The following is a 26,421-nucleotide window of genomic DNA, read 5'->3' as shown; positions in this document are numbered from 1 at the left end:
TAAAATATGTCTATACTGCACTTTAAGACAATTTGCTGAATAAAATTATTAATTTCTTTAAAAAAAAATCATATTAACCACAAACTTTTGAACAGTATTATACCAACAACATAAAAAAATAGATCCAATTGTTTAATTATTGTCCAAAAGTTATTATTGTTTTAAACAAAAATCACAGTATTTGATGCTCCGTGTATCACTGAACAATGCCAAAGACACAAATCTCTTAGTCTTTACTTTTGAATTTCACTAATAGTAAACAAATCATTTTAAACCACAAATCCTAAACGCTGATCTAAATCAAGTCCCCACTGGAAATCCTTACTTGTAAGCAGGGATTCTCCACATATTAACAGCATTTGTACTTCTTTACCACAAATTCATCCTTGTCCGGAGGCAAACTATCAAAGCCGGTTTTAGCCTCCCTCTAGAGAAATACACGGTCATTTTGAAGCAGATGATCAAGGCCCCATCCACACTACTACGTTTTAGTTTAAAAATGCAGACCTTTTGCTACGTTTGCACCTCCCGTCCACACTAAAACGGCAAAAACTGAAACAAAAATTCTGCATTTCACAGTGCTATAACTGCCTACATGTGCCGGAGGCAAGCTATTATTCCAGCGATCTGACAGTTCCCCTGTGCAGCGGCGGTATCGACCGTACATGGAGCAGCGGTTTTGAGTTAAGCCGGGAAGAACCAGCGCATGGTGGGATAATTTTATCAATGAAGCTGTAGTTCCTGAAGAATGGTGCGAAAACTCTTGAATGTCCAGATCAGCACTTATCAACCTCAGCGAAATCTGAGGAAGTCAATCCGTTTCCTGTTTACACCGGCAAGCGCATGCCCAGTGTAGGTGAATGCTCACGTGATCCGCATTTTCAGTCCTTTCAATGTGGACGGAGATCAGTTCTAATACGCAGCTAAAACGCTGGTGTGGACGGAGATCGTATTCGTTTTAATTCTCCGTTTCTAAACTAAAACGCAGTAGTGTGGATGGGGCCCAAGTGTTGGCTGTAATTTGGCCTGTCTCTTTTGAGGTCCAAGAAGGGCTGTCATTATTTTACAGGCGAATTGGATTTGTCCCCCGATGGTCATGTGGATAAACACTGAGCTCATTAATGTGCTTCCATAGGCTTTTGTAAGAAATAGAGCAATCATGGGGTAATTTCACTAACAAACACTCATCACAGTCATCTTTGGCCCTGTCTAATAGCTCTACTGTGCAGGAACAGGAAGAGAGGGTGTTTGGTCAAATCTACTATAACATTTGTTTCCCTTTCTTTTCAGTTCAATGTGTTATCTTTGAATCCTAAAAAATGAATTACAAGGGTCTCTTTATCTGACTTTATTTTCATTTTTATTTGTTGTCAGAACCGCAGGCTTTCGTTTGAGCTACAAAATGTGTCATCATAAGACGCATTGTGTACTCCCTGAACTTGGTTCAGTGGTGACAGAAACATTTAAATCATGCTGTATTTGCTGAGATTTGTTGCTTGTACAAATCACATCAGTGACAAGCAGGGTACATAAAGGAAATGGACTGAATGAGAAAGAAAGCACATAAACTAGCTTGGTTAGGCTATGTTTGCAAACGGCTATTATCATTCTACTCAGCGAGAAGAGTTACACATCATGACATATATAATAATCATGTTTGGCTAATATATGTATGTCCAAATGGTGAAAAGTAGTTTCCACTGTAAAATAAAGCAAAAAAAAGGACAAGTGTTTTTCAAACTGTGGGTCGTGCAGTCACTTGGCTGATTTATAAAAATATAAATATATATGATTTCATTTCAATGAATGAAACACACACACAGAGTTTAGTCTAGGGCCACACAATATACCAACATTAAATAGAAATCGCGGCATTGTTTAGTGCGATTTTCAAATCGCAAAGGCCACAATTTAATTGAATATGTGCTTGCGCGTGCGACTTGTACGAGGGTCTCCAAGTGACTCGGTTCATTATTAAGGGGCTTTAACGGCATTATTAATGAGAAGAAACTTGTTTACCCCAATCACTGTGCTGCATTGTGCATGAGATTGCATTGCACCGGACAATTCAAATGTCACAAAAGGCTGTTTCAGGTCTGTTTATTCATTTTGATTGTCTGTTCAAATCAGCTCTGTTGTCTTTCAGAGACATAAAGAGTGCATTGTTTTCATTCCTTTGTGTGCATTTGGCTACTTACCAACATTTAAGTGCCAACACTACACTTTGATCCACTTGCCTACAGTGGTTCAGGCTGCATGATTGCCGATTGACTAAAGAAACTTTATCAGCAAGATGGTAGAAAACGACGGAAAGAAGCGTTGTTAGAACAGCAAGATATGTGGGAGAGCGTTGCTATAGTGTGAAGATGTTGTATTGCAATAGGTAGCACATTAATGTTGATACTGTGATGTTCTAGTTTGGGTGTTTGAAAATGAACAGACGTAGGTTGAGTATTTAGTATAATTTACTGTGACGATATGTTCCGACAGGTATCATACATACAGCTGTCTACTGATAGCTCACTAACTCTCTTCGCGGGCTAGTGCCAACATTCTATACAAAACGTATGAAGGCAGTCGTATCACAATACGTCACTGTCATAAACATCATACTAATGTTGCAAACTCAACATTACAAATACCAAATCAAAACTAGCACATCATTTGTTGTTGAAAGGGTTATATGACAATGTGTTATGGTTACAATTCAAAAGTTACAAAATAGATGTATGAGATGATAAACATTTTTTTTAACATTAAAAATGCATATATGTATAATGTTACCACACACAGAGAGAGAGAGAGAGAGAGAGAGAGAGAGAGAGAGAGAGAGAGAGAGAGAGAGAGAGAGAGAGAGAGAGAGAGAGAGAGAGAGAGAGAGAGAGAGAGAGAGAGAGAGAGAGAGAGAGAGAGAGAGAGAGAGAGCTTAAAAAAGATACAAACTGAAGAGGGAGAAAAAGAAGAGCCAGAGAATCAAAGTCCAAAGCAAGTTCAATCTTCTTTTAGCTACTTCCTTGACCATGTGACTAAAACCCAAAGTGAGACATCCAAACTGACCAATCAGAAGTTGACATCCTCCCCCATAGTACTAAAGGTGTGGCAATTCGTTGACCCCCGATGCACACACGTTAGCCTACAGGCCTACAGATCACTATCACCTAAAACGTCTTTGTCTTTAAGAATTTAAAGACTAGAACTGAAGCCCTTGTGGTCAGAAATAGAGGGGTTGAAACAGTAAATCAAATGTCTGTGTTAATTTTAAAATATATTTGATTATTTTCAACCCTAACTATGGAAACTGTCTGTAAAAAGCATTCCACATGTAGGCTACTGGCTACATACACGTAACTACCATGAGAGTGTTTTCTGCACTGAACACCACAATGAGTTTAACAACTCTCGCAGCGAGGATTACAGTGAATGAGCATGTTTCAAGTTATAGACTAATTTATTATATTCTTTAACATTTGCCAATTAAGAAATAAAACTTAAATATTGGTGTTGAAATTTTACAGTTGTACTATGAAATTTATATATATTTTTTGTATATACTCGATTTCTGTCATATCAAACTTTTGATTAAGATAAAGCTTACTGTAATGGCAATTGTTTTCTAATCTCAAATTGGAAATTGGAAGTGTCTAAAATGTAAATTCACAATAATTCACAATTTCTCGATGCTTACTACTTTTATAGAACGATAGAATCCATAAACAGTAAGAAACTTAATCTAACATTAGGCTAATCGGAGAAAAGTTAATTGCTGTAACTTAATACAAAGTAAATATTCTCAAATAGTATTGTAATACTTTCCCTTTGTTTCAGTACATTGACAATATAAAATCAATTACTTAATTTAGAAAAAAATTATCTTGGGTCTATGCATGAAATTATATAATGTTGCTAATGTTGTTGGGATCATCATAAGGGGTCCTTGGCGTCAAAAACTTTGAAAGCCCCTGCATTAGCTTAATTTAGTATCTTAGATGTAGACATGCAACATTCATTCCAAATTTAACTGATTTACTGTACCGTGACATGTATATTTTTAGTTTACAATAGCTTAAAGGGGCACTGGGCAACTCTAGCTATTTCTTCGCAGATTTTCACTTCTGTTTGTCGCATGTCTCAGCGAGCTCCCCCTACAGCTGTGAGGCGTATATTTCACAACAATGTCGTAAAAAAACTCACTTGCGGCACCCTCCTCTCGCTTTCTACCGCTGCTCATGTGCATTTGTTATTATCGGAGCCGGCCAACTTTATCGTGTGGAGCTATTTCTACCGAGGTGGGTAATACATCATACACACTGAGGGCGGCGTGTGTGTTTATTTCGAATTGCCGCAAAGCAGTTTAAGTTTCTCGATCGTTCTCGCTTCTCACGAGACTTCCTATTTCAAACTTACCGGGACGTTAATCCTCATGTTGCAAGGTTGGTTTACCACCTAGGAACGTTGGGGGAAAGTCACCATTCTCACTGGAACAGGTTATTAAACCATCCCAATGACTTCTAAACGGTTTTATTAAGTTGAAATAGTTGCCGAATGCCCCTTTAACTCAGTCAGGTTTTAGAGCCGATTTTCTTTCTTAACTTTTTAAATTGTTTAAATTTTAAATTGTTTAAATTGTAAGCCATAACTTACAATTCCTAATACAACAATCCCACACCAGTGTGACAAGCAGACAGACTGTCAGAAGGTGGAGGTCCATCAGTTACACAGAACAGTTGCTGTGTAAGTTTTAAATCACCCATTCAGAATCCAGCAGGCCGGAACAGAGTGCAGGATTAACGAGTCAAACAGAATCAGAGGGAGAAGAGAAGGATTAGAGGAAGACACACAGCACATTGAGATTTCCCCTTTCACCTTTGACCCCACCACAACCTCTATTTGGTCTTATCATTCCCTGATACACTCAAAACACAAACAGGTATCTAACCAATCAGATAAGCATATAAACATATTGTTAATATTTTAGAATTGAATTACCTTTGCTGACAAGCAGTAATATCAATAAGAGTGAATGCAGCCCAATAAAAGTCTATTTTTATGTACTTTTGATACTGGTATGTCTATAAGTTGCATAATCACGGCTTAAATTGTGAAACAACTGCAAAAAGTTTTCAACATACATCCTCCCAGTTTTATAATGCATAAAAGTCTAAACAGGAAGTGACTAAAACCACATTTCCAAAACAGGTTGAGTCTACATTTAAAGAAAAGGCTCTCTATATATCATTAACCAAATATCAATCAGCTGAGAGTTCAATGCTGCTAATATTATACAATTGTCATACAACTGTTGACACAAACACATTTTTTTTAAAAAAAAACCAAAGAATTAAAGGGCACCTATTATGCAAAATTCACTTTTACATGGTGTTTGGACATAAATGTGTGTTGGCAGTGTATGAGCAAAACCACCCTAGAATGATAAAAATCCACCGAGTGTTTTTTTTACAATCTCAATAAATCATAAGCACTGTCTCAGAATGATCTGTTCTAAGATTAGGCTCAATGTGACGTAGAATTGAGCAAGCCCCACCGACGTAGTTTGATTGACACTGTGGTTTTGGCATAGACCCCGCCCTCGGTGATCTGTTCACCATCCTCCATTGTTTCAATGACAGCCGGTGTTCTGACGATTTGTGCTGCTTTGTCGAAAATGTCTCCTAAGAAACATAACTGTTCTGTTGTGGGATGTAATAATGTTCATAGTAGTTTTCACTTACTTCCGACATCAGAGCCACTAAAAACGCAGTGGATTGATTTTATTTACGAAGGAAAGGCGCCACTTAAACTTCCAAAATACGTTTGTTTGCGCGAATCATTTTCTGACTGACTGTTTTGTGAACGAGGGTCAATTCAAACCAGGTCTTGCTTCAAAGTTATTGCTCAAGTGTGGATTGTTGCCCACTGTTCGCGATCCAACGTCACCTCCTGTAGAAGTAAGTGTATTTTATGATTTTTGAGCAAATAGCCGTTTCAGTCGATGTCAGCCAATTCAACAACAAATGCGTCTAAAGTTGTTGTCGTTGTTGTAGGACGTATGTGTGTATAATTCAAACCTTGTTTGTATAGTGTGTAACCACACATTTATAAATATGTTTTTTAAAGATATTGTATTAAAAACTGTGCATGTTTTCTGTAAAGACAAGACATCAAAATTGTGTTTATGTTTATACAAAGGCCAGCACATCGACACGAAGCTGTAGAACGAGGGATATTCGCATGCAGACAGAAACATCACATAAATGTAATTTCGTTTGTACGTAGCAAACGTTATCACAGTATTTGTGTTTGTAGTTTCAAAAAATTGTGCCAACGTTATCACAGTTTGTGTGTCTGTGTGTGTGTTGCACATCCATAATTGGAAAGGGGGCGCGATTACAAATCTATAAGTATATACATGTATCAAATAACCATTCCGAGACGGCCTGGTCCATTCTCATTTGTGTTTCTTCTGCCGGAGTCTCTTCATCATCTGGGTCTGATTCCGGTTCAAACATGTACGGCTGAATGCCATACAAAACAGCGGGTCTCGTCTCTCATTCTCAGCCATTCTGCTTCTACCGACTGTTTATTGCCATAGGTATGCAAGTTACGCCCTCATCCAAAGGCAGGGCGGGGATATGCAGCTCATTTACATTTAAGGTGGTACACACCAAAACAGGTCTTTTTAAAACAGGCCCCAAAAATGACATTTTCAAATGGTTATAATAAATTAACTGTGGGGTATTTTGTGCTGAAACTTCACAAATACATTCTTGGGACACCCGAGACCGATATTACATCTTGTAAAAAGGGGCATAATAGGTGCCCTTTAAGTTTGCAGTTGGTAGGATTTTAAAATGTTTTGAAAAGAGTCTCTTATTCTCACCAAGGCTGCATTTATTTGATTTGATCCAAAATACAGTAAAACTTATGTACTGTGAAATGTTATTATAATATAAAATAACTATTTTCTATTTTAATATATTTTAAAATGCAATTTATTTTTTCGATGGCAAAGCTTAATTTTCACATGTCAATTTCACATTGTCACATGATCTGTCATAATCTAATATGCTGGTTTGATGCTCAAGAAACATTTCTTATCAATGCTGAAAAAAACGTATACTACTTAATGTTTTATGGATGCATGATCATTTGTTTTTGTAGGATTGTTATATGAATCGAAAGATCATTATTTATTTGAAACATAAATCTTTTGTAACATCCTTACTGTTTCTTTTGATCAATTTAAATGCATTCTTACTGAATAAAAGTATTTGTTTCTTTCAGGGGGAAAAAAAATCTCACTCACTGTCACCCAAAATGAAAATTACTGTGTAAAAAAAAAAAAAAAGGTTAAAGTTTTGGTGTCACTACTACATTAAACTGCTGTATTATTTTGAATGCAATGTATAATAATGCAATGGGGGAATATTTGTGGGTCCTGATTATGCCAAATGTCTTGTGTCTTATGTAACAAGTAAAAAGTGGGCTACATTATTTTAAATGCATCTAGTCAGTGACAGAGTGCAAGCATATTCATTTAAAATAATTCTGTATTTTCAGATTCAGATTCAGAATCATGAATATTTGTGTTCTGGTGTCACCTTTGTCCTGTGCATTGGGTTGCCAGCACCAAATCCAAGCCTATTAATTTCCACCCCTAATCTAATTTAACATTTGAATCAATAGTACATTTTTTGTTAACCTTTTACCATATGTCTTGGAGTATCGCAATCGTATCATATCGTATCGTGAGTTCAGTATCGTGATATGTATCGAACCGTGAAATGAGGGTATCATTACACTCCTGTATATATATATATATTATATATATATATACAGAGAGAGAGAGAGAGAGAGAGAGAGAGAGAGAGAGAGAGAGAGAGAGAGAGAGAGTAATGCAAATTGTAGTGTATGTAAAATGTAAATAATTAATTGACAGTACTTCAAGTTAGATTTTTTTTTTTTTAAATGCATGCCATAGACTAGAAATATCATGATTTGGCTTTCCTGTAATGGTAAGGAATTATTTAAATATATAAATAAAATCCATGGCAACAAATGAACCCGTGACATTTGTCAGTAACTCATTTCAGACAGATAGAGAAAGTAAAGACATGCAGCACAACAGTTATTGTATCAGTCACATACAGGATAACCAAATCTAGGCCGTTTCTCAAAACCAAGAATGCAAAGAACGGACTTGTGTTCTTGGGGAGAACGCTCTTGCTAGTTGTTCTTGGAAGAATGAACTTACAAGGTGACAAGCACACAGAACGCTGCTGACAGTTTGAGGCGATGTGTTCTTGCTGGTATTGCGCAATACCCCCGCACAGCGCCGTCTTCAGTACCCAAACATAACAAGAATTATTGATGATAACAGCCAGGTTTTTAGCATGACTGGCCGGGTTGGCTCGCTAGCTACACCCGCGTGCGCTTATGGAGATTGTTCACTACCAAAAATGTTTGAGCATATTTTCGATTCGCCATAAATTTTCGTTAAAATGGCAATATTTGAAATCAACACAGTAGATTTCTCGTATCAAATGCTCTCAGAAGTGAATTTAGTGATGAAATAGCATACGAAATTGTAGAAAAACGACTTACTGTTGTTCTGCCTTTCTGCTCCCCGCTCCTTCCTTGAATGCCGAAATGAATCCTGGGATATTTCTGCCGTCAAGTTCACACAAGTTACCAACCGATGCATCCTCGGGAAAATGGGCGTGTCAAGAACACTTCCGGGATTTTTAACCGTTCTTGCCAAAATGCAAACTTGTGTATTGAGACAGTACTTGGGCAGCGACTGATGACGTTTCACAAGTCCACAAGAACACAAGTACAGACAAGAAGGCATATTGAGAAACGGCCCTAATGTGTAAATGGAAATATAACATTCTGCTGGTTTGAGTTTAACCTTACTTGCCTATTTTTACGAAGGCTGCTATGTTGATTTCACTTTGGGTTTTAGTCACATGGTCAAGGAAGTAGCTAACAGAAGATTGAACTTGCTTTGGACTTCGATTCACTGGCTCTTCTTTTTCTCCCTCTTCAATTTGTTTCAGTGCTGTGCTATTCCCCCTGTAAGAGGCAGTCATTACACTTTAACTCTGACTAATCAAGCATGTTTTCTCCTGGCTACAGTATCTATCCTGCCTTAGGAGCAAGTGTTTACGTCAGAGAAAAGATGGGGAAAGACAGAGTTAGGGAGAACATTGTGATTGACTTTAGCATGCTCTGTCAACCCTCTCTGAGAAACACTATTTCTGTGTGCCTCATGGACAACCACGGTTTTGTGTGTGTGCAAATCCATAAATCCTCCTGTATTGAAAGATTGTTATCCTGGCAAGAACACAATGTAAAATGCGCAGCATGTCAGGTGTGACCCAGAGCAGCGCACAGTTGAACAACAGCAATCTGTAATGTCGTCAGTGCTGTTGAATGTTCTCAGACTAAGCATCTGCCTAAGCTCAGACACATTTAACGCCACTGGAAATATGCGAAACCACAATTTATCATGTTCAGAATTATTCATTAGAAAGAGAAATGCGGTCCCAGACATGCAATGATATATGATTTTAATATGCGGCTGTGTTCACACAAGATGTGCAAGTGTAACTGCTGTGTAAATGTATAGCACAGTGAGGGTCCAAAACTTTTGCCACATCCGGCAAAAGGAAAGTAAATGCAGATTTTAACAGCCATAAATATATACACACACTGGAGCCCTTTTTGCCTTCAAAACTCCCTTAATTCTTTGTGGCATAGATTCAAGAAGGTGCTGGAAACATTTCTCTGAGATTTTGGTCCATATTAGCATGATAGCATCACGCAGTTGCTGCAGATTCGCAGATTCACCCAAATTGGACAAAAGAAGATTACAAGAAATTACATATGTAACCACTGTCGACCAATACAAATAACTATTGAAATGTCTTGCTTATAAAGCCCCTTCTCAACACCATATATAAGCACAATAAGTACTGTTTAGACCATCTCATTTCTGCTATGAGTAACATCTACAGGTCAGCGTTTCTTCAATACTCCCAGGAATACTGTAAACACTTCACAGAGCCACGCCACAATGCATATACACATGCACGAGCGCCCTCATACTGGAAGGTCACAGTGACTATAGCTGTTATAATTACCACTGAGAGTAATTAGCTTTGCTCTCTCAAGGTCTCCAACCCCCTGAACACACCTTTACACTGTCAGTGGCCAGGAGTAAACGTGTGTGTGTGTGTGTGTGTGTGTGTGTGTGTGTGTGTGTGTGTGTGTGTGTGTGTGTGTGTGTGTGTCTGTGTGTGTGTGTCTGTGTGTGTGTGTGTGTGGCACAGGTGATGTATAATCAGCTCTCAGTGGAGGTGTGGAACATTACTTTCTGACTTAATGATACCCTGCACTGGATGTAGCACGTGAGAGAGAGAGAGAGAGATAGGGGGAGAGAAGAGAGAGAGAGAGAGAGAGAGAGAGAGAGAGAGAGAGAGAGAGAGAGAGAGAGAGAGAGAGAGAGAGAGAGAGAGAGAGAGAGAGATCGTTAACTCCAACAACACTTAATGAATTTGAAGTCAACTCTTCTTTTATGGATGTATATTAGTCAAGGTGCCAAGGGCATCATTAAAAACGTTGCCTCTTTCGTTGTCTTTTCTCTTTCAGCTCCCATGCTGCATTGCAGTGCTATCCTTATCTCCCTCCTGTTCCCCTTTTTCTCCTCAAAAATGTCCTTCTTTCTTTTTTCTCCTTCAACAACTTCGGAGAGACAGAGTGTTTGTCTATTCCTCTGTCTTTTGCGCTCTGTATGTGTGTGTGTGTGTGTGTGTGTGTGTGTGTGTGTGTGTGTGTGTGTGTGTGTGTGTGTGTGTGTGTGTGTGTGTGTGTGTCTGTGTGTGTGTCTGTGTGTGTGAAGGTGATAAGGTACAGAATCAGTCTAAATGTGTCCAGAGGCTCTCCTCTCACCAGGACTGTCAGGACGAAATGAATAATCTGTTGCTAACACACAGACTCTCTCTCTCTAACAATACAGCAGAGTAGAGGACTTGGGTTTCAAACAATACACAATTTTAATACGACACTGGGGTCACCAACACACACAGTTTGATTGCCTTGTAGAAAGACTCTGAAGGTGTGATATGTCTGCAGCCCGAAAGCCCCACGAGAATCTGAGAAAAAAAATACTTATTTTACTTTACAAACTATAAAATGTAAAATGCAAAGAAATCTTTGGACTTTACTGTCAAGCTATCAAGTAAGACGTTTTTTTTTTTGTCTTGTGCCATTGCATTTCCTGAACAGGAAGCTGGGGTGAAACATAGTTAAGTACTTGTTCTTTAACTAATTATAAATTACTATTAGTGCAATAGTCTGAGACTGAAAGTGAAATCACATTCATTTTCTACAAAGTAAAATAGACTTAATAATGTATTGACCTTTCACGACAGACTTACATTAGAGAGAAACTTAATTTAAGTAAATTAATTTAAAATAATTTAAAATAAATATTTTCTATTTTAATATGTTTTAAAATGTGATTTATTCCTGTGATCGAAAATCTGAATTTTCCAACAGCAATTACTCCAGTAACATCCTTCAGAAATCATTTTAATATGCTGATTTGGTACTCAAGAAAAAAAAAACTAAAATTATACTGACTGACCCCACACTTTAGTAGTGTATGTATAATAATAATAAAAATAGCTCAAAATTTACCACTTGCTCCTAAAAAGCATTTTGAATAACAGTAAAACTCTCTCAAACAGCTATCATTTTCATATATTGTTCTTGCTTAAAATCAAATGTTGTCAATCATCTTAAAGCTGGCTGGTTTAGTTCAAGGCTTGTACTTTTGGACTATGAGAACACTGATGGGGGAAAGAAAATTCTAAATCCAAACCTGCCTACAGAATCACTGTTTTGGTCAATTGACTTCAGTTATCATTCCACCCTGGCCATGAAACATGGTTTACTAATTGCTAATGTTATTCACTAAAAGTTTCTTTTGGAGTACATCACCATACAGACGACCTCAAAGCGAACAGACATTGATCAAAACTCACAACAGTGACTCCATGAGGCCTTTAACATTCAGATAAGGGTCTGAACTCTGAAGCTTTGAATATGTGTGGCGGAAACATGCTTGACCTTCAGCTGTGCAGTTCCCTGATAAACGACTGCAGAGCATGTGTGGTATCTGCTGTTTTAGGAGAATAACCATAATTACATCATCACAATAAAGTGTCTAGCGCTTTCAAACGTGCATGTCAGCACTTTCAAATACCACTGTTGACAAGAGCTAAGGGTTGCAATTGGCTCAAGCCAAAAAAATTAAGACACATGTCACTCCTCCACAGGAACATCACTGTGTGTGTGTGTGTGTGTGTGTGTGTGTGTGTGTGTGTGTGTGTGTGTGTGTGTGTGTGTGTGTGTGTGTGTGTGTGTGTGTGTGTGTGTGTGTGTGTGTGTGTGTGTGTGTGTGTGTGTGTGTGTGTGTGTGTGTGGCCTCGTGTTACTCTTCAGTGTTTTGTTTTACCTCGTCTCAGCACCTGAAAGCCGCCTTCCCTCAACACCTGCCTCGGATGCTTTTTTGTGTAATTTTTTTCTAAACACACGCACCACCTCAGCATCAATTCCCCATCTGTCTTTCCCATCTATTTAACACTGACGTGCACAAACACGCATATGCATGCATTAAAGAGTAGCAAAACGCGTAAGAGAGTGATTAAATACCACGTTGCTACGGAAACTCGACCTTCGGAAGAACGCCACAGAGCCCATAATGATCCACGAGACCATCTGTGAGTGCCGCCCTCTGCCTCACCACAACCCATTATGACATCGCTGTCTCATCTCCACGGGGACAGCCGGCTTTATTAATAACTCAACACTCTTGGCAAGCATCTCTCTCTCTCTCTCTGATTCCATCATATAGTGTAGGGACAGTGATTAGACACTCAATTCCCTGGATAAACCAACTTTAGCCAGTGGAGACACACATACATACACACACAGTCAGCATCCATTGATCGCTGGTAAGGGCTCACAGGAGGATCAATAGTGGATTTCTCAGAACAAGCGTGAGTGTTAAAGGGTCAAGAGCACAAGCAGAGTATATGACTACAGTTAATTCTACATCACCCAGTTTTACACACACACACACACACACACACACACACACACACACACACACACACACACACACACACACACACACACACACACACACACACACACACACATCACCTGAACTGCTTATGGTATGTGAATGTAAATGTATTAAATGGTCACACAATTAAATAGAATCATTCTGACACAGAGCTTTACAAACTGACAATACCATCATTTTCTCCAAAGCATCAGGTCTCACATGTTTATCTGAAATATCTCACATAAACATCCTTTTTCAGAAAAGCATAAGCCGTGGACTTTAGATCGACCTGTAGGAAAGATCTCTTTAACATCTCAATTGTTTCTCCAAGCTGCGAGATTACACAGTGATTAAATGGAGTTCCCTTTCGAGGGAACTCAACACTGCGTCGAGAATCGACTCTTTGGGGACGCTCCCTTAGCATGCGCCTCTGAAGTATGAATGAAACTATTCCAATCCTGATTGGTGTTGCGTCATGACGTAACATGTGACGGCATAACCGGATGCATAAAAGCGACGCCGGCACACACACACACTAGCTTTTCGCTCTTCAGCAAGCGCTCTATGTTACGACTGTCTGTCTTATTTGGTGTTGTTTGTCTATCCCTATATATATTATGGCCAGCCAGCAGTTCAGAATGTGTGTGCACCCCTGTCCTCGTTTTATTACGGATGGGGACACGCATGTTTTGTGTGTGAACTGTTTGGGAGCGCAGCACGCCCAGGCAGCTCTCGAGGGAGCTGCCTGCGTACACTGTGAAGCACTACCCATAAGGGTGCTGCGCTCCTGGCTGGCGTGCTTTGATAAGCTCGGTCAGGCTCGCATTCCCCGCGGTTCTGGTCCTGCGTCTGTTGAGGCGGCGCGGCGACTCTGATCGTGGGGTTCGCAGCGGGATCTTGCAGATGAGAATGAGACTGCTGCGGCACTTTCTCATTCTTCATCTGAAGATCCCGAAGCCCCTGTGAGTGGTGCAGAAGCCCGCGCTGCGGCTTCTTCTGCCCACGACCAGGTCCCGGTGCTTGAGCTCTCTGCTTCTGAGGAGGCAGAGGTGATCAGCATCGAGGATGACCGTGAGTCGAGCGCGCCAGTTCACGGCCAAGCTTATGAGGAGCTGGTGGAGGTTGTGTCTCGTGCCGTGGCCAGACTTAACATCAGCTGGCCACAAGATGAGCAGGGAACGCGAGTCGTAAGCAAGTTAGACGAGCGTTTCCTGCGGCACAGGTCACAGCCTCAGCGCCGGGGTTTGCCGTTTTTCCCCGATCTCCACAAAGAGATCTCGAGATCGTGGGATAAACCGCATTCGTCCCGTGTCTCCCGTCCATCTGTTGTCGATTATAGCAATGTTGTGGGGGCACGGGATATGGGTTATGGGAAGATGCCTAAAGTCGAAGAAGCTCTAGCCGGTTATCTATCTCCTGAGTCGGCATCTTCCCTTAAAACCCCTGCGCTGCCTAGTAAGCCCTGCAGAGATACATCTGCTTTAATAGGCAGGGCTTACATGGCGGCAGGTCGGGCTGGTTCATGTCTGCACTCTATGGCTATCTTGCAGGCATACCAGGCCGATCTCCTGAAAGATTTGGATGAGGGGGAGGGGCCAACTCCTGAAGATATTTCAGAGTTGCGCAAAGCCACAGATTTGTCTCTCCGGGCCACTAAAGAGATGGCCCGCGCTATTGGCCGCTCTATGGCAGCTATGGTGGCCACGGAGAGGCATCTGTGGCTCAATTTATCTGGTCTAAAGGAGAAAGATAAATCTGTTCTGCTGGATGCGCCGCTTTCGCCTTCTGGCCTGTTCGGCGACGCCGTTACATCGGTCGTTGACAGGTTTCAGGAGGCGAAGAAGCAATCTACGGCGTTCCAGCAGTTCCTCCCCCGAAAATCGAAGTCCAAATTGAGTAGGGTGGGGCAAGAACATAAGCCCCAGCCATCAACCAGCTCCTCACACCGGGCAGAGCAAAGGGAGAGCGTTTCCTCTAGAGCCCCTCCTCCGGGAGCTTGGCAACGGAGGAAACGCTCCCAGCAGAAGCCCCCCAGCCAGAAGGGCGATTTAAGAGATGTCCTTCAGACTAGGAGGGCTTCAGGAAAGAGGTCCTAGCCAGAGTGGTGGGACCTCTGAGGGCTGTCTCCTCCGTTGTAGAACAACCGAGGTTGTTCTCACAGCGGAGCCCTCTAGGAAACGATGTGAGTCGCCCGCCGTCGGTGACGCTTCGGGCCGCATCATATTCCAGCGAACGCACTGTGGGTCGTTTTTCTCGAAAAATAAAAAACGAGCATCAGTTATGGTCACGAAAACCGTATCGACTACACCCTGCCGGTCTTCCGCTTCAGGGGGTCGAGAAGGGTGCTCGAAAAACACCAGAGGCCAGTCTCGAGAGGCTGGTTCCCTTAGTAGATTTTGTAGAGGCATGGTATCATCTTCCCAACATATCTGCATGGGTCCTGCATATAATAAAGTCAGGGTACAGACTGCAGTTCGGGCACCGCCCCCCCAAATTTTCTGGGGTGGTGCAGACTACAGTGGTTCCAGAGCAGGCTCAGGTGATGGAACAAGAAGTGCAATCTCTGCTGCTAAAGGAGGCCATAGAACGTGTTCCTCATTCAGACAGGGAGTCCGGATTTTACAGCCGGTACTTTATAGTTCCAAAGAAGGATGGGGGGTTGAGGCCAATTCTAGATCTCAGGGTTTTGAACCTGTCTCTGATGAAGCTCAGGTTCAAAATGCTCACTATTCCTGTCATCGTGAGTCAAATCAGATCCGAGGACTGGTTTGTCACGATAGATCTAAAAGACGCCTATTTTCACGTATCCATCCTTCCATGTCACAGGAGGTTCCTGAGGTTCGCTTTCGGGGGCAAAGCTTACCAATATCGGGTTCTTCCGTTCGGCCTAGCACTCTCTCCCCGCACATTCACCAAATGTATGGATGCAGCACTTGCTCCACTGAGACTTCAGGGCATCCGCATACTGAATTATATCGACGACTGGCTCATTCTGGCCCAGTCTCGAGAAATGGCAGTTCGGCATCGAGATGTCGTCCTTGGCCACATTCAAAAATTGGGGTTGAGACTCAACACAAAGAAGAGTGTGTTAGAACCGTCCCAGTCCACAACGTTTCTAGGCGTTGTGTGGAACTCGACTACGATGCAGGCACGCTTGTTTCCGGTGCGTATCGAGTCCATTCTGGCGATGGTGTCCAAGTTAAAGCTAGGCCAGGCCACTACTGTAAAGCAATTCCAAAGACTGCTGGGCCTCATGGCAGCGGCATCCAACATTATACCTTTGGGCCTTCTACACATGAGGCCCCTTCAGTGGTGGCTGAAAGCCAAGGGGTTTTCCCCCAAGGGGAATCCATTTCGTATGATCAGAGTAACGCGCAGATGCCTTCGTTCTCTAATAATATGGAAGAAACCTTGGTTCCTGTCCCAAGGGCCAGTGTTAGGAGCGTCATGTCGCCGGAAAACCATTTCGACAGACGCCTCCCTCACTGGCTGGGGCGCGGTCATGGACGGCCGCTTTGCCAGGGGTCTGTGGCAGGACCATAATCATTCTTGGCACATAAATTGTCTAGAGATGTTGGCTGTGTTCAGGGCTCTGAGGAGCTTCCTTCCAGACATCAAGAGTTACCATGTCCTAGTACGATCGGACAATACATCAGTGGTAGCTTATCTAAACCGACAAGGGGGACTCAGATCGCGCCCTCTGTGCAGACTGGCGCATCAGGTTATTCTCTGGTCCCAAGGGAAAATACTGTCTATCAGAGCTATGTATATTTCGGGGGTTCAGAATCAGGGAGCAGACATCCTGTCGAGGCAGGGGCTGAGACCCGGGGAATGGAGACTTCATCCAGATGTGGTGAAGTTGATATGGGAGAGGTTTGGGCCCATGGAAGTGGATTTATTCGCGTCTCGAGAGACGTCCCACTGCCCACTTTGGTTCTCCCTCTCACATCCAGCCCCACTGGGGTTGGATGCCATGGTACAGGCCTGGCCGAGGCTTCGCCTGTACGCATTTCCCCCGATCGCTCTGCTTCCGGCAGTCCTGGAGAGGGTCCGTCAGGAGGGCATCAGTCTACTTCTGGTTGCCCCAATGTGGCCGACCCGGGTATGGTTTTCAAATATAATTTCGCTCCTGATAGCTCAGCCATGGCAGATTCCTCTGAGGAGGGATCTATTGTCTCAGGTGGAGGGCACAATCTTCCACCCTCAACCAGAGCTGTGGAAACTGTGGGCCTGGCCTCTGAGGGGGTTCAGCACCTAAACGCTGGTCTATCAGCCGGGGTGGTTGAAACCATACTTAGCTCTAGGGCTCTGTCTACTAGGAGATTATATGGCCTCAAGTGGAATGTTTTCGTTACTTGGTGTAGAGAACATAATTTAGACCCAGTTAACTGCCCGGTGGCTTCAGTTCTGGAGTTTCTTCAAGATCGTTTCTCTGCGGGTCTCTCCCCTTCCACGCTTAAGGTGTACGTGGCTGCCATTGCGGCTTTCCATGCGCCATTAAGTGATGGGCCTCTGGGGAGGCACCAGCTGGTCATTCGTTTTCTCCGTGGTGCTTGGAGGATGAGACCGACAACCAGGTCCAGGGTTCCTGCCTGGGACCTGGCAGTGGTTCTGGAAGGGTTATCCCTGGCCCCCTTCAAACCTCTTCAGTCGGCTTCGCTTAAAGATCTTACCTACAAATTGGTCTTTCTCTTAGCCATCACCTCTCTTAAGAGGGTGGGAGATCTCCAAGCCCTGGCAGTGACACCAGCTTGCTTGGAGTTTGCCCCTGGCAAGGTTAAGGCCTTTTTGCACCCGAGACCGGGCTATGTGCCTAAAGTGCCTGCTAATACGGCTAGGTCTACGACTTTTCAGGCTTTCCATCCTCCACCTCATGTGTCGGCAGAAGAAGAGAAGCTTCATTTGCTCTGCCCCGTCAGAGCTTTGAGTATTTATCTCGAGAGGTCCTCTTCTTGGAGGAGGTCGGACCAACTGTTAGTGTGTTTCGGGTCACCTAGGAGAGGGCTCCCGGCATCCAAGCAAACCATTAGTAATTGGATTGTGCAGGCTATTGCCTTGGCTTATGAGGTGCGCAATTTGCCTTAACCTCTGGCCATAAGGGCTCATTCTACTAGAGGCATGGCGTCCTCTAGGGCCCTCCTCTCGGGAGTTCCCCTCCAGGAGATCTGTGAGGCAGCCGGTTGGGCTACCCCACACACTTTTATTAGGTTCTATAGTCTGCACCTCCCCAGTACGCCTGGCGCACGTGTGCTTTCGTCCTGCTGAGTGCCTGAATCAGTTTCACTCCTCGGCAGGCCTGTCTTCGGTGCGTGGCCTAGTGGGCATTCGTTCCCCAAAGAGTCGATTCTCGACGCAGTGTTGAGTTCCCTCGAAAGGGAACGTCTCGGGTTATGAATATAACCCTTGTTCCCTGAGAAGGGAACGAGACACTGCGTCGTCCTGCCACGCCCCTCGAGGCCTTAGAGCGTCTTGCTTCATCGCTAGGCTAGTGTGTGTGTGTGCCGGCGTCGCTTTTATGCATCCGGTTATGCCGTCACATGTTACGTCATGACGCAACACCAATCAGGATTGGAATAGTTTCATTCATACTTCAGAGGCGCACGCTAAGGGAGCGTCCCCAAAGAGTCGATTCTCGACGCAGTGTCTCGTTCCCTTCTCAGGGAACAAGGGTTATAGTCATAACCCGAGACGATTTGTTGCTTTAGTTCCTGCTTTTTAAGTGTTTCTCCACAATAAGATATACTTAACAGTGTTATTTTAGTATTATATTAATACAATTATAGATTGTATTAATATATAGAATTAGCTTTATTTATTTATTTTAAGTTTGCAAAAATGTTGAGTGTGTATTATTTTTCAATAATCCAAATGCCTATCGTCCATTATTCCTTACAAATTAAAACATACAAACATTACATTTTAGCAAAATGTTACAAAATATGGACATTTGAAATGTCTGATTTTAGTTTTTATTTAGATAATATAGTATAAAATGTTACTCTTATTTTATCTGCCATAATAATTTTAGATTTTCAATATCAGCACATCCCAATCCATAATCTAACATAATCCAAACTTCCCAGATTTCAACTCATCTCAATTTGAGCTCAGATTTGCCGAGATACTATCCACATTCATTTTTATAGCTCTATACTGTTTATTTTATACTGTTTTCTTTTTTGTTTTTGTACTTAACTGTACATCTGATGCTCAAATGACACATAACTGAGATGTCCATTAAAAGCAAACTCTAAGAAATAACATGTTACTCTGACATACACACTCTGACATAGAGACACATTCATCGGCACACAAACCTTCACAAACAAACATAGACCCTTCAACCCTCAAAAGCAAGAGGCCTTCAGAAGAAGCTTCACATCATGCTTTCATCTGACAGATCTCAGATCCGCTGCTCAGCTCTGGACTTTAGAGAGAGAGAAAGAGAGAGATGGGCTGAAGAACAGCTGGAAAAGAGGAGGCGAGACAGAGGTTGAGAGGAAACTGCAGTCCTAACGAGGTGGAAGAGTCTTAATTGTGAACTCTGTGCATGACAAAGCCAAAAGGTTCAAAGGGAGAGGCACATATGGGATTATAGATGTGGAACATAGAAAATATTCTGCTTTCTAATTGCAATTCTCCCTTCTTATACATTTAATTTTTTATATTGTTTTATATATTTTTTATTTAGGGTCCAATTCTCACAATTAACGAACTATTAACTATGACTTTTGCCCCAATAGACTCCTAATAACTGCAGGTTAATAGTAAGGTCGTTGTTAAATTTAGGTATTGGGTAGGATTAAGTGATTTAGAATATGATCATGCAGATTAAGGCATTAACATATGCTTTGTAAGCCAATATCCTAGTAATATGCTTGCTAATAGGCAACTAGTTCATAGTGAGAATTGGACCCTAAACTAAAGTGTTACCAAAGATTATTTTATTTCAAATAAACACTGTTCTTTTACATTCATTAAATAATCCTGAAGAAACTATATCATGATTTTCATAAAAAATATGAAGCAGCACAACTGTTTTCAACATTGATAATAATAAGAAATGTTGCTGGAGCAGCAAATCTGCATATTCGAATGATTATTGAAAGATCATGTAACACTGGAGACTGGAGTAATGGTGCTGTAAATTCAGCTTTGCCATCACAGTATAGTGTAATGCAATAGTTTTGTAATACTGATTTGAATGTACCAGTAAAAGTCCAATGGGCATTTTAATTGGGCATTTCATTTTTGGATTGCATCGATAGCCATTGTTTCCTGAGAGCACGGACTGTCAATTTCAGTCCAGCATGAGTGCTGCTGAAATCTGGAGGGAGCGGGACTATTCGGCTGATATTGACGGAATCCTGGCTGAGCTGAAAGAGTTGACTAAACATCTTTGAGAAACGTGTGTCAGAGACAGATAACATATTATTCCAGAGCTCAGTACAGTGAAGCACAGTCCAAGACATTCAACATTTTGTAAATAGTCAGAAAACAGCTGTTCACTGTCCAGTAAAAAGTACTGTAGAGTTGAATACTGTACAGAGAACACATACAGAGCAAGACATACAGTTTCCTCCAAAAGTTTAGAAACACCCTAGATTTCAAAACATTTTATTTATTCTGAATAACATGTTTTCATAGTTTGTCTTGTCCCTTATAAATGCAAAGTCATCAGAAAATTATTTATGCTGATTCTAAAACCCCACTTTGCATGTGCCATTTCCAAACGTACACCACAATTCAATAGTTTGGGGTCCATAAGAAGTCTCTTATGTTCACAAGGCCACATTAAATCAAAAATACAGTAAAATTATAATATTGTGAAAGATTACAATGTAAAATAACTTTTTTCATTTTAATAAATTGTAATATTGAATGCATTCCTTTCATGACAAAGCTACATTTTCAGCATCATTACTCCAGTCTTCAGTGTCACTGATCCTTCAGAAATAATTCTAAAATGCTGATTTGGTGCTCAAGAAACATTTCTTTTATTATCAATGTCAAAATGTTTTTGTGAAAACCGTGACACATTTTTTAAGGATTCTTTGATGAATAGAAAGTAAAAATGAACAGCATTTATTTGAAACAGAAAACTATTGTAAAATTATAAATGCCTTAATTGTCACATTTAAATCAAATGAGTGCATCCTTGCTGAACAGAAGTACTAATTTCTTTAAAAAAAATCCTAATGGCCCTTTGAATGGTGGTACATTCCTGTAGCTATTATAACCGTTGTAATTGTGAATAGTAAAACTAATTCATATCATTAGCAACAAACTGACTAAAAAAAATTAACTGTTTCCCAACTGCCCCTTCTGCCTGAATGTTTGGCCCCATCAAATACACCATTGTTTGAGACAGATGACATATCAGACTGCTCAAAACAAAGCAATGGTTTTGAAAGTGCAATATATGGCTTGTACATCAACCAGAGACAGGAGAAAGTACTTTAATATCCAACAAATGACATAGCATCTATAAATCCATATTCAGCTGCATTAGCAACATGATTTAGGCTACAAAACTGTACATGTAAAACTCTTCCCAAAGGATTGATATAAAACTGCATATTTTAAAAGCTTGAGAAGCAGAGGTTGAGAATAAGATTAAATATGGTTTAATATTAGTGTAACTATCAGAATGACAAACAATTGCTCTTCCTTTTTATTTAAAGCACTTGACAATTTTATGCTTGTTCTGTCATCCATTATGCATTTGCTCTCCCATTTTTTTCCCCCCATAATTTTTTTTTTTCTGATCTGACCCTTAGGTCACCACTTCTCTCTGAAGCTCATTAAGCACAACCATTAATTATCCCTCATTTCTAATTCATGAATTCATTTATTTTGGATTATTTCTGCCCACTTTTATTGCCCCTGATTCTCTTTGACCGGGACTGTGACTATTCCACGGGAGATCAGGGCTTTTGGGGTCACAAGCGTTCTCTGTTGTTAAGCCTCTGTCACCTGCTGTACAGTTATAAGCGCTCAGCATCCGTTTAGAGATGTCTCTATGGATAACAAGCAGCAGAGAGGCGCTGTGATTTACATTGGTCTCTAATGGAATCAAGGAAGACACACGGGGGAAGGTTAAATTAGAGATTGGATTCATCGACTGCAAAGAATTTGGGAGGCATTACCCTGTGGAGTGAGAAAAACAAATGCAGAATACTTAAATATGAACAGCTCTATTATGAGGCTTATTTCTCCACATTTTGACATGGTCAACAAAAGCCATTCATTTGTGTTTTTAGAGTGGATTTAAATATTGAAGCCACCACACCGGTTTGCTGTGTATTATTTTTGGATTAGTTAGTTTAAATTATAAATAGCTGGTTTGGTAATATTCAAATTATTTATAATTTATTTATAAAAGACTCATAGCCACACACACACACACACACACACACACACACACACACACACACACACACTCACATTGTGTTTTCATGTTTTATGAGGACATTCCATAGACAACGATTTTTATACTGTACAAACTATATATTCTATCCCCTTACACTAACCCTACCCTTAAACCTACCCATCATAGAAAACTTTTTGAATTTTTATATTTTTAACATGATTTAAAGCTGTTTTCCTCATGGGGACCAAAAAACTAAATGCACTATCTTTCAACGGTTGGGGGTCATTTTGATTGTTTTTAAAGAAATTAATATTTCTATTCAGCAAGGATGCATTAATTTGATCAAAAGTGACACTAAAGACCCTTATAATGTTACACATTTGTTTTCTGTTTTTTTTAATTCAAATGTTGACCGTGATATTATATAGTTTATACTCTATTATGTAAGGGATAATGTAGAGCGAGGCGGTTGTTATAGCGAATACAACCCCGACAGGCTGATCAGGACCCCAACGCGAAGGGGAGGTTATTACCAACTAAACATATCCTATTTGTTGCGTTCTACCGATTCTAAACTATGAATGGTGGTGCATATTGCTGTAAAAAAAAAAAAAAGGCTAAAATGTTCACACAGAGACTGTAATCAGTGAAATGAACTGTCGAAACGAACAAATTGACTAGTTGGACTTTTCAATGTCAGATGAGCGTGCTTTTGAAGAGTATGTTTAATTTAACTTTAAAGCTGTGTGCATTTCACAATGCGGCGAAACATTCCAGCAATGTAACGATTTGTCACGTTGCACTGCTACTTTTTGGAAAAACTAGTTTGTACTGGAAAGCAATGCTATTGCTAACAGAGACTATTTTTAAATTATGTATGGCATAGCTGTGTGTTTACCTTCAAAATAACTCAAAGTGTCTGTTTGTTGAATCAAGTATAGCTAAGCTGAAGACAGAGTCTGAAAGATTATGTCAAAAGACACAGTTAGCTCCATCCTAACTCATGCGTGTGATATTACATGATATCACCTCAACCTGTTAATTCTCAAGATATAATGTAAGGGTTAACATGTGCAGCAGTTGAGAGAGCAGAAATCTTAAAGTGAGTGGACCTTGGTGAAATAGCGTGGACCTCTATACTACCCTTAAACTCCACTGTGAATATTATCAAATTATTCACTTTCCTTATAAAGACCATATCTGCTCGTTTACACTGATTGGTTACAAAAGCAACTGTTAAAATAAATAAATAACAGCACTGATTTACCTAAATTATATGTCCAAAACCAAATATACCACCACTAATTCAACTAATGTCCAACTAGATATAGGTTTCTCCTCTGTGAGGAGGAAAACGAAGCTGTGAGGTTAGACATGGACCATATAATTTTCACAACTTACAACTTCCAAAACTGTTTATTGAGTTTCAGAGTATTGTTAAACCACAGTACAATCCATTGAACGTCTCGGTTACACATGTAACCCTCATTCCCTGAAGGAGGAAACGGAGATTTAACAGACATGTCAACTGATTTTGATCACACTTAGGGAGCCTGTCATCTTCGAGTACTGTTAAAACGAGCCAATGCACATCCACACTCTCGCAGGTATAAATACGGAAGTGGATGCAAGCACCAGTTGTTTTTCGCTAAGGAGCCAAGCTGATTCCGGAGTCAGCGGTGGTCCAGCAATAGTGGCGATGGGACTACGGCTCCATTCCCTCCTTCAGGGAACGAGGGTTACATACGTAACTAAGAAGTTCCCTTTCAGTCGCTCACGTTTGACGTAGTCCCAATTGGGATCCCAATTAAAATGCCACCTTCAAGTGCCAAGACAAAAGCCTTCTGAACCTCCCACATTATTGAGGCAGAGACGGGATAGGGCTTAGCCCAGGGAATTCATTGCTGTTCCACAAGACCACTGGGAAAGCGTTCCCTTTCTTTGGAAAGGAATACACTGCGGAAGCCACATCCTGCCCGTAGGGAACTCAACAGGGTTCAGCTAAAGAAGAACTTTACTGGAGCAAGAATGGCGCACGTATCCAGTCCATAGGAGGGGAATGGCGAGGCAAGCCGACACTTTGAACCGGGCTTACAGTGAAAGTGAAGGGAGCCCACAGGAAGCAACCGGCTCGACACATAGGCTATTTTTCTAGCGAACGTGTTTGGTGTCTCCCAGCTCGCAGCTCAAAAACATCTGTAAGCGAGGCACCCTGAGTCAACGCCCAGGAAGAAGCTACACTCCATCTTTGGAGAGGCTCACTACCCAGGTGGGTATGGTGCAGCTTGGGTAAACACACCAAAATGATGGCAAGACAAGTCAAGTCAAGTTTTATTTCTATAGCACATTTAAAAGTAACAGAGTTGCGCCACAGACTTGTACAGTGAGTCAATGTGCAAATAAAAAAAAAAAGCAAAAAAATAAGGCAGATACAGATATAAAGACATTACACCCAATACAATTAAAATAGTAAATATATTTAAAAAAAATAGTAAATGTATAAAAAAATCTATCAATAGCGAATCTAATCAAGAATCTAATAAGATCTAATCAAAAGCCAGAGAGAATAGATAATTTTTAAGAGATGATTTAAAACTGGCTAATGAAGGAGCAGACTTCACAGCGTGACTGTTCCATAGTTTAGGTGCTGCAGCAGAGAAGCTACAACGAAAATGTGGGACAGTTAAAAGCAACTGATTACAAGACCTAAGGGTTCTTTGGAGAGTGTATGGAATCAGAAGGTCACATATGTATTTTGGTGCAACACCAGCCTTGTACACAAAAACAGCTATTTTAAAATTGATTCTGAACTTGACAGATAGCCAATGTAAAATTGCTAAAATAGGAAAAATGTAATCTCTATTTTTTGTACCGGTAAGAAGTCTCACTGTAGCATTTTGGACAATTTGCAGGCGAGAGATTATAGTTTGAGGCAGCCCACAGTACAGGGAATTACAGTAGTCCAGACGTGATGTAATGAAGGTACAACTGTTTTACTTTCGCAATCGATCTCAAATTAAAGAAACTACCACTGAACTGATCTGTTTTTCAAATTTTGTGCCGATCGAATCCAATATAAAAACAAGATTCCTTACATGAGGTTGAACACTGACGCGGATAGAACCTAAATTAAAAGGAGATGAGGACCTATATGGGCCTAAAATCTAAATTTCGCTCTTGCTTTCATTTAATTGCAGAAAGTTATTTGCCATCCAACATTTGTAACCACTATCCAGTGGGCCAACCTCTGCTTGGAAACAGCCTTCCCTTCTGCTGGTCTCCGAAACAGACAAGAGCTGGTCTGAGGTCCTGAGGCTTTGCGTTCTGTCCAGCTATAACCACAAGGAGCGGAAGGGACAGAGAAAAGCCAGGGCTGGTTCTGCCTCCTCCGGGGCAGTGCTTGCAGACTCACCACCTGGTCCCGTTAAAGGGAGAGGTAGGAACCTCGGGCACATATCCAGGCTGGGGTCTCCGGTCCACATGAGATTTGGCCGACCCGAATTCCAGGCGGCAGGACTCGATCGAAAATGTGTGCAGGTCCCCTACTCTCTTGATAGAGGCCAAACAAGCAGGAAACTGTTTGGAAAACTGTAAAAACAGGTTTGTAACTCAGCTGCCTGAAGTGGCTAAGGGGAGGTCTCTGAGTGCAGTAGCACCAGAGATAAGTCCCAAGAGGGTATAGAGGGGGTGCAAGGCAGATTCTCTCCTTGCTCCCCACAGAAACCTGACAATCAAGTCGTGCTTCCCCATGGATTGTATCCACAGCATCATGATGTGTTTCACTACATAGAGGCAACATACAATATGAGGGTGGAGGGAGACACCTCTCGCTCCGACCCATCTTGCAGGAAAGAAAGCATTCTGTGCAGATCGAACATCTTCGGGGGTCTTCGCGTCAGCCTGGGGATGGGAA

The sequence above is a fragment of the Siphateles boraxobius genome, unplaced genomic scaffold (assembly GCF_051911475.1).
Source record: "Siphateles boraxobius isolate OS27281-9 unplaced genomic scaffold, OSU_SipBor_1 7, whole genome shotgun sequence".
Taxonomy (NCBI): domain Eukaryota; kingdom Metazoa; phylum Chordata; class Actinopteri; order Cypriniformes; family Leuciscidae; genus Siphateles; species Siphateles boraxobius.
This window is presented reverse-complemented; position numbering follows the sequence as displayed.